The sequence below is a fragment of the Xiphophorus maculatus genome, chromosome 13, assembly GCF_002775205.1.
Source record: "Xiphophorus maculatus strain JP 163 A chromosome 13, X_maculatus-5.0-male, whole genome shotgun sequence".
NCBI classification, from domain to species: Eukaryota; Metazoa; Chordata; class Actinopteri; order Cyprinodontiformes; family Poeciliidae; genus Xiphophorus; species Xiphophorus maculatus.
The window spans coordinates 26,055,870-26,064,109 of NC_036455.1; positions in this window are offsets into that span (position 1 = coordinate 26,055,870).

Sequence of the window (8,240 nt, forward strand, 5' to 3'; positions counted from 1 at the left end):
AAAATGTGCTTCATTTCATTCTTTACCATCAACATCTATCACCACTGCTGCTGGTGTGCAGTGCTGAAAACCCCTATTCAAGAGATGAAATGATTTTTATATCCTGTTTCAACACATTAAAATGCTGCCTTACACTTTCACAATGGAACTTTGAAACACACACACAAAAACACACACTGAGCCAGTTTTATTTTACTGGGTTGTGTTTTTTAATCCTAAAAATCTGACAGCAGTTGATCAAAGAGCTTTTAAACACATCCTTTAAAGCTGCAGTATGTAACATAAAACACACCCACACCCACACACCTACACACACACATATTTAGGGATTAAGGTAGCAAAGTTCTAAATGCAAAAGGTGTCCAGCTTATGCATACCATTGTCTCCAGGAAGAGGTTTTCAAAGAGAGATGCAGTCATGCTTTGCTTGCCAATGTATATATATATATAAAACAGTCCTGGATTGTTCCTGGTTCAGCTCTCTGAGCTGCATGTGATTTCTCACAGATCTGTCAGCTCTCTGATTCTCAGCTCATGTGTGAAGCCAGCAGATCCTGCTGCAGAGTTCACAGTAAGCAGAGACAGCGCCTAGGAAGACAAGTGTCTCATACATAGAGACACTTCTATGTATGAATATTAATATGCAGACAGTGTGGCAGTGAGAAACGTTCTGCTGCTGAAGAAATGAAAGCCTCCAGGGTCTGTGACGGTTTAGATAGTCACGATGCAAAAGTGTTATTTATCTTCTACGGTGCATTCATCTCAGCACAGATTCATCTTCATCAGTCTCTTTTAGCATTATGGAGTCATTTTGACTAATTTGTTCTCATAAAATGTTGCTTTGTTTATTAAAAACATGAAACATGTGAGGTTGTGTCCAAACTAAGTTATCCTTGCCCAAAATATCCTAGAGTTTATTCTAGAATGTGCATCTCTACAAAGTCAATGAACTCTCTATGATGAGTTCAATGACTACAAGGTGCCCATGTACTGTAGCAGTAATGTAAGACCGTATCATCATCCTTCCTCCACTGTACTCCAGTGTTTGCTGACACTTTAAACATCTCAGCTTTGCTCTCATAACTGTCAAGTCAATGTTCCAGAGACGTTCAGGTTCATTCAGATGCAACTTTGCAAAACCAAGATTGTGCCGCCAATTCTTTTTTAGTGAGAACAGGCTGTATCATCCAACCCTCTTATCAAGTCCATTCTTCTTCTGATTGTCCTCTCAGGAACTTTGACCCTGAACATGAAGACTGCTGCCTGTAGTCAGAGACAGAGCTCTTACATATGTGCAGTTTGTCTGAACTTGGACAATCACAGTTACCAAACTTGGTAACAATTTCACATGTTTCCCTCTTGAAAATAATTGTGTCATTAAAGACAGTTTGAAAATGGTCTCATCAATCTTCTGTTAATAAAGTTTATCTGACTAGCAGCATGTTATTGCTAATTTCCCTCTGTTTATTCAGGCTGCAGTTTATCAGATCTTTCAATGTTTGTTTTGTCCCTTCATTTTCAAAAATAATCCTCAACATGTTTCACCAGTTACAGTTTCTGAGATCAGAGTCAGAGCTGGAGTAGTTCAGGCAGGAATCAACCTTTAACTACACTACAGCGTTAGGTACGTACAGAAACCACCGGTAAATAACCTGAACTGTTTTCACATATTAAGATTTGACATGACTTCCATTCACATGTGACTTCCAACTAAAACAGGTCCAGGTTCAGTCCATTTCCGCCCTCATCTTCAGGACTGGCTGGATACAGTCAGTGATTACACCAGACGGCTGACTGAATATTTACTTTGGATCCAGTTTCTTTGTGAAAGCAGAACCTCTCTTCTCCACCAGGGGCCGGGGTCCTGCATGTGACATGACTATACTCTGATCATGTCACATGACTACACTCCTCCTCTTCCTCCTTGTAAATGAAAGGCGGGTTAATGCAGTTCATTCTGGCATCAAGAGTTTTCATCCCAGCTCTTTCTCTGGAAGTAACTCCGTCCTTCATGGCTGGGGTCCAGCAGGGTCCCCTCTCTCTGCCGGCTGCAGTCTTATGAAGGGGGACATGTCCTCCTGACTGAAGGAGGTCGTACAGGAGGAAGCAACAAAACACCACTGGAGATTTAGTTACAAACAATTATTTGTTAACGTGAGATTTTATTTTATTTTTTAACCTTTTGAATAATTTCAGTCCAATTAAAGAATAGATGTGATATTCCTTTAACTCAAAACTACTTTATTTGTCCCAAAGAGAAATAATATGTTGTCGTAACTCGTATCTTGAAATTGCTCTTGTGGATGGTGATGCTGTGGACAGAAAGGATCTCCAGTAGCAGTCAGTCTTGTAATGACTCTGAAAAGCCCTCTGACTGAAGACGGTAGCTGTGCCACAATTACATGACTGTTATGACACTTTAACAGCTCACAGCTAACAGCAAAGACAATATTCCACAATACCATGTCCTGGATGTTAGCTAGCTCTACTAATCCACCTCATTTGCTTTTGCTACTCTTCTTTCAATCTCTGTTCAGCCGTACGGTTAGAGAGATGCTGGAGTTGGGGATCCTTGTTTATCATGATGGTTTGAACTTCTCCTCCTCTCTCTGGTCCTGCTCTGCATCCAGAAGTCTCCTTTTCACCTCCTCTGGGGTCGTAGTTCAGGCTTTATTTGAGCTTCTGAGATGCTAATCAGCTGTTCCCAGTGGTAAAAAATATATTTTTGCCATGGTTATGCAGCAACTTTCTGAAAGTAAAATCTAAAAACCTTCCAGGGGCTCAACATCCAAAGCCAGAGGGCAGGGGCGCAACTGCATACTTTCGGAGCCCCTGCCCTCTGGCCCCATGACATAAACTTGTACAACTCATCTTTAATTAAAGTATCAATAATAATAAATGTACATATATGTGAATAAATTGCTGCCTACAGGGCAATTAAAAAAGAATGAAACAAAAAACAGGGCAATATTTCATCATTTAATATATATTTGAACCAAAGAGCCGCTTCTGTTAGCCTGTGTCTAGAACCGCCTGTGGGCTGCAGGTCTGAGGCTTTGTGTTAGCATGTTTTCTATCATTCTTACAGTATTGATAGGAAGCCTTATCCAAACTGGCAACCCACATTATTAAAATGGTGAAATAATATTGACCACAAAACACTGTATTTATAAAAAAATATCAACGTTTTGCTACACAATCCTAACAAACGTTTTTAATGTTGAAAAAATAAACGGTTTCTCTTCACAGTATTTCTTAATTTATTTACTGTTAATCTATTTGTATGATTTGTTCTTTAGTTGCCATCTATATTATTTTTATATAATGATTGAGGGATGAAGAGACTGATGTCTGGTTCTTTAGGTTCTGACGGGTCTGCGGTTCCTCTCCTGATCCATTCTGTCTGATATCAAACCCACTGAATGTCACCGACACATTTATTTTAATGCCCCTATTAAACTTCACTGTGATTGTTTAGCCTGTCTTCCCACTACCATCTGTATTTTTGCCAGAGGTTTTGCTTCTGAGGACGGTGTTTTATCGGGTGGACATTTTAAAAAGACGCGGGTTGATAGCAGCTCACTGCGGCTGCGTAGAGTCCGTCTCTAAGCAACCGTGAAGTCCTATTTAGGTCGCGCAACGACAATTTAGCTGACCTTAATATTTCCCGTGTTTTGTTTTGGTCATTATTGTTGAGATGTGTGTGATATGTGTGTCTATAAGACATTTATAGCAATGCGGAATAAATCGAGTCCCGTATTGGTTCAATACGGGGCGGAGACAAAAACAACCACCTTTTATTTTAGCCTAGCTTAAGCTAACCTGAATATTTACAACTCTCTTGTTGATACACTGACATTTCTTACCTTCTGTCTTTCAACCACTTTGAAAAGCTTTTCTTTGTCTCTCCAACATCTTTATTCCTCCCCCTCTTCCGTTTTCTGTTTTGTGCCCCGGAGTTTTTGCTCCCTGTTGTCCAGTGCATTCCTACAATTCAAATTTGAAAGAGAAAAAAAAAACACCGCGCTTCAGGAAGGCTGCCCAAGCTACATGTATGGGAGGGAGGCCTAATCAGTGCTGTTCCTCTGTTATTGATCATTTCATCTACAAACAGCTGTTAAGTACATAAAATGGTGACTAGAAAAAAAATCCCTCACATTGTTTTTGCGCCCCCTCTAGTGCAGCGCCCCTATGCGTTGCATACACTGCATACCCACTTTTTGCGCCACTGCCAAAGGGGAACAGCTGCCCAAACATGCAGCATTCGTCCAAATAAATATCAAATCAAATCAAAGTCTAGAAAAACAAATCAGAACTAACAGCACAGTTACCACCATGAGTGGCACAATTCTAAAACTACTCATATTTGCACATATTGCAAATATGAGTAGTGTGGCTGGATCAATAGAAAAGCAGAGTCTGAGGCTAATCCAGCTAAAAGCTAACACTGTGCAACATCATTTCATGAGAATACTGCTAATGTAGAAGCAGCATTCTGAGCCAATACACAGTAAACAATACAATGTGGACTGATTTACATGATGGTACAGTGTACTGTGTACAGGTAGGAGCCAGTTCCTGTGATGTGCGATCAGCAGTCAGCCAGCTGGTAGAGCAACCTGTGGCTCACGTTACATCTCTATTTCCAGACAGGATGTCCCCTGGCCTGCATGCAGAACACTGCCACCTCATTATGTAACATGGATTTAGAACAAATGCTTAAAGCTGTGCTAACAAGTAGACGTCTTTTTAACCAGAGGAGTGCTTCAAACTTAATGACTGAAAAAGAAGTAAAGTTAATGTAGAGAACCAGGTGAGTGTGCTGTATATTCATTGGCACCGGTGGGATCCTCTCATGCCCTGGTTTCATCGGACTTCTATTACCTTGGGGTTCAAAGCCAAAGAACATTACGCAAGCAGCCATTTTTACTGCCTTCTTAATCTGTCCTCTGAGTGCCGAATGTCTGACATATCAGAGCCAACCCAGAACTCCTGAAGCTAAATCTCTGTTTGGTAGCAGGTGGAAGATGAGTCGGCATAATGAAGAAATCCCGACTAGCTACAGGTAAACATGAAGACAGATTCCCCCAGGTTTCATCATCAGAATTAAAATATGTTAGAATGAAACTGACCATATTGTCCCAGTTTTACTGAGGCTGGGTCAGCATGATTATTCTACAGTGTACCGCATTAGACAGGGTATACATTCAGAAACAAGCTGCATGAACAAGTTTCCCAACTTCCAGAACTGTGTTTGTCCACAGACGGGTCAGTCAGGTCAGGGTTCCACCAGGGTCACAAAGTCACTGATGATTTCTGAACCTGGTGGACCTCAGGCACACACTGGCCAGTCAGCAATAGGGGAACCTGGCGCAGACAGGAAGCACGCCCGGTGGTGAGAGTTTCTGTGTGTTCTGCAAACGTCGGCTTAGGGTCCAAAAGGTCTGCCTTTTATTTGAACAAGCAAGAGAGAAATTACAGTTTACACTTTCACCTAACTGGGTTTATTCTGAAGTATTATTAGAACACAGCTGGAGCAATGTGGACAAGACACACTTGCTAATGAGGTTTTATTTAAAATGTTGAAAGTATATTTGTCATCTGTAAAACAAGAGCACTCTGACTCCATCTCTAACACTGACTGACAAACTTGATCTGTCCCATAATCATCTCTTGTTGGAGGGTTCTGTTAGAGTCACTTAGCTCTCTATGAGAGGCAGAGCAGAATTATCTGGCTCCTAATAGCTACACCTGCCAAGAGGATGAAGAATAATGGTTCAATGCTGCAGCTTTCAACTCAGCATCTTCAGCTTTTCGGTAAAACGTCAACACTGGCCAAGTCGGATGATATAGTCCTCAACTGGAACCAGGAAGACTGCTCTGTCCAGGTCAGGGGTCAAAGTTCATGTATCTTAATGGAATGTTCACAAATGATGGGAGACTTTGGACCAGGATATGTTCTGGAACCCTCATTTTTATTCCAGGGAGGGATTGTACATGCCTTCTGGTCTGCCAGAATGAGTTAGATTACTGCTGGGTAAGGAATGTCTGGGTTTTCCTTCTGGAATTGTTATGTGATCCGAGCTCAGATCGCATGACTTTATCACCGTACAGGGACAGAAGTCCAGGTAACAGCAAATACTGACTTCCTCAGCCTTAAAACTAATGAAGAATCCCGGCTGTGTTGACTACTTTATACCAAAGAGGAAAGTAGGAATATTTAATTAAGAACCACTTGTGTGACAAGAAACAGCCCATAAACTCTACAATAACTCAAGGTGTTGCCGTGGGAACATCCTGTGTTTACCTATGGCCCCTGGCAGTCTTCCCTTGGACTTTGCAAATGATTCCAGGAAACTTCCGGAAAACACAAAGAACACCAACAAACTTTACTAGCCAGGACATTATTTTACCTGTTAGAACTCCTACATAGTAAAACAACACACTGATGAGACCACTGGAGCCTTGTGCTTTTAATAAGACCTTTAATCTGTTCTGTAGGAAGAATAGTGGCATGGAGGTAAGAGGGAGGACATCTGCTTAATGGGTCAGAGGTAAAGCCAACAGAAATGGGGCGGTGGGTGTGGGGGAGGTTGGGTTGCCTTTGCTCCACAGAATTGCAGTAAAAGCAGCTGTGTCCTGGTTAAAGTTCAGACACAGAGATATGGCTCATCCAGGGACAGGGCCATATCTTACTATCAAGAAGTAGTGCTTTGGAATGTTATGCTGCCACCTACTGGGCAAACTGCGGAACGTTTAGCTTTAAGGCCACAATATCCTAAAGGTTGGTGGTGTTTGATCTGTTTAGCTTTCTATTTGATGCTGGCCAAACGGATCTGGTCACAGAGAACATCAGCAACAGAGGGGATTTTTGATATAGACTACTTGGCTTTCTACGATGGCCTGGGGAGCATCATGATAATACAAAAATTAAAAGTCTGTTGTGGTCTGAATGAGTTCTATATTTCTCTTTTTCATGTGTTGTCTACATGAATGTGCACAGACCCTGAAGCCATCCAATCACTGAACAGATGTTGAGAACAGATAAATGTGTGGATGTGCCAAAACCTTCTCCAGATGAACAGAAACAAAACTGAAGTTATCTTTGGACCCAAAGAGGAATGATAGTCAATGCACAGCTTCAGATTTACAGATAGAAACTAGAGATCAGGCTGAAATCTGGGTGTAGTGATGAACTCTGACCTGAACCTTCAGAGACACAGAAAGACAGTTATAAAGTCGGCCTTCTATCACCTGAAGAACATTTCCAGGATTAGAAGACTAATGTCTCTGCCAGATCTAGAGAAACTCATTCATGATGTGTTTATCTTTAGTCACATTGATTACTGCAACAGTGTTTTTACAGGTCTGACTAAAAAAAGTTTGACTTGTAAACTTTTTTTTACAAGTCAAACAAAAAAAAATTCACAGGTTTTTCAGTCAGCAAACAAAAAAGTCAGTTGACTGACTGAAAGTCAGCTGACCAGCCAAAGGTTGCAGCTAACTGATAGAATAACCTATTGACTAGATTATTTTATCTTTCATATTTTTATTTTTCATAATTTAGTAAAAGTCAGTTTTTCCTTTGATGAAAAAGTTTTTGTCAAAAACAACCAAAAAAACATTTATTCATTAGTAAAAGCAATAAAAGGGTAAAATATCCAAAGGATGAAACACTTTTTATTTGAACTGTAGATAATAAATATGTGAATAAAGGCATTTTCAATGCATTAAATTAGGGCCACCTCACAACTCAGCTTACACCAGGTTTTCCTGGTGTCGACTGGCTCTTTGGGCTGTTTGAGTTTGTGTGCAGAAAACCTCGACCTTCAACCAAACTAAAATACTGGAGATGACCTTGGACCCCGACAAAAGAACTACATTTCATTTACTAACATCTTGTACTGTTGTGCTAAATTCCTGCAGCCAACTCCAAACCTTTAACTCAAAGCTAACGTGAAACGAGCTCAATATGTTACATCAGCACACTGGGCTGGCAGTCGCTTTAATTTAAGCCAATGTTTTAAAAAGTGACACTTTCCAAACTGCAGAATTTCTGATTAAAGTGACTTTTATGAGAGAACATGCTTAAGTGTCCGGAGGCACAAAGTGCTGCCCTTTCCCCACCTGTTGCTGCACACTGCTGGTCAGCTGGCTAACTAATGGCTACTGCATTTTTTCCTCACTAATCTATTTGTACTGAAAGTTATTGTGCCATGAAACGCTCTAAAATGTTGTGAC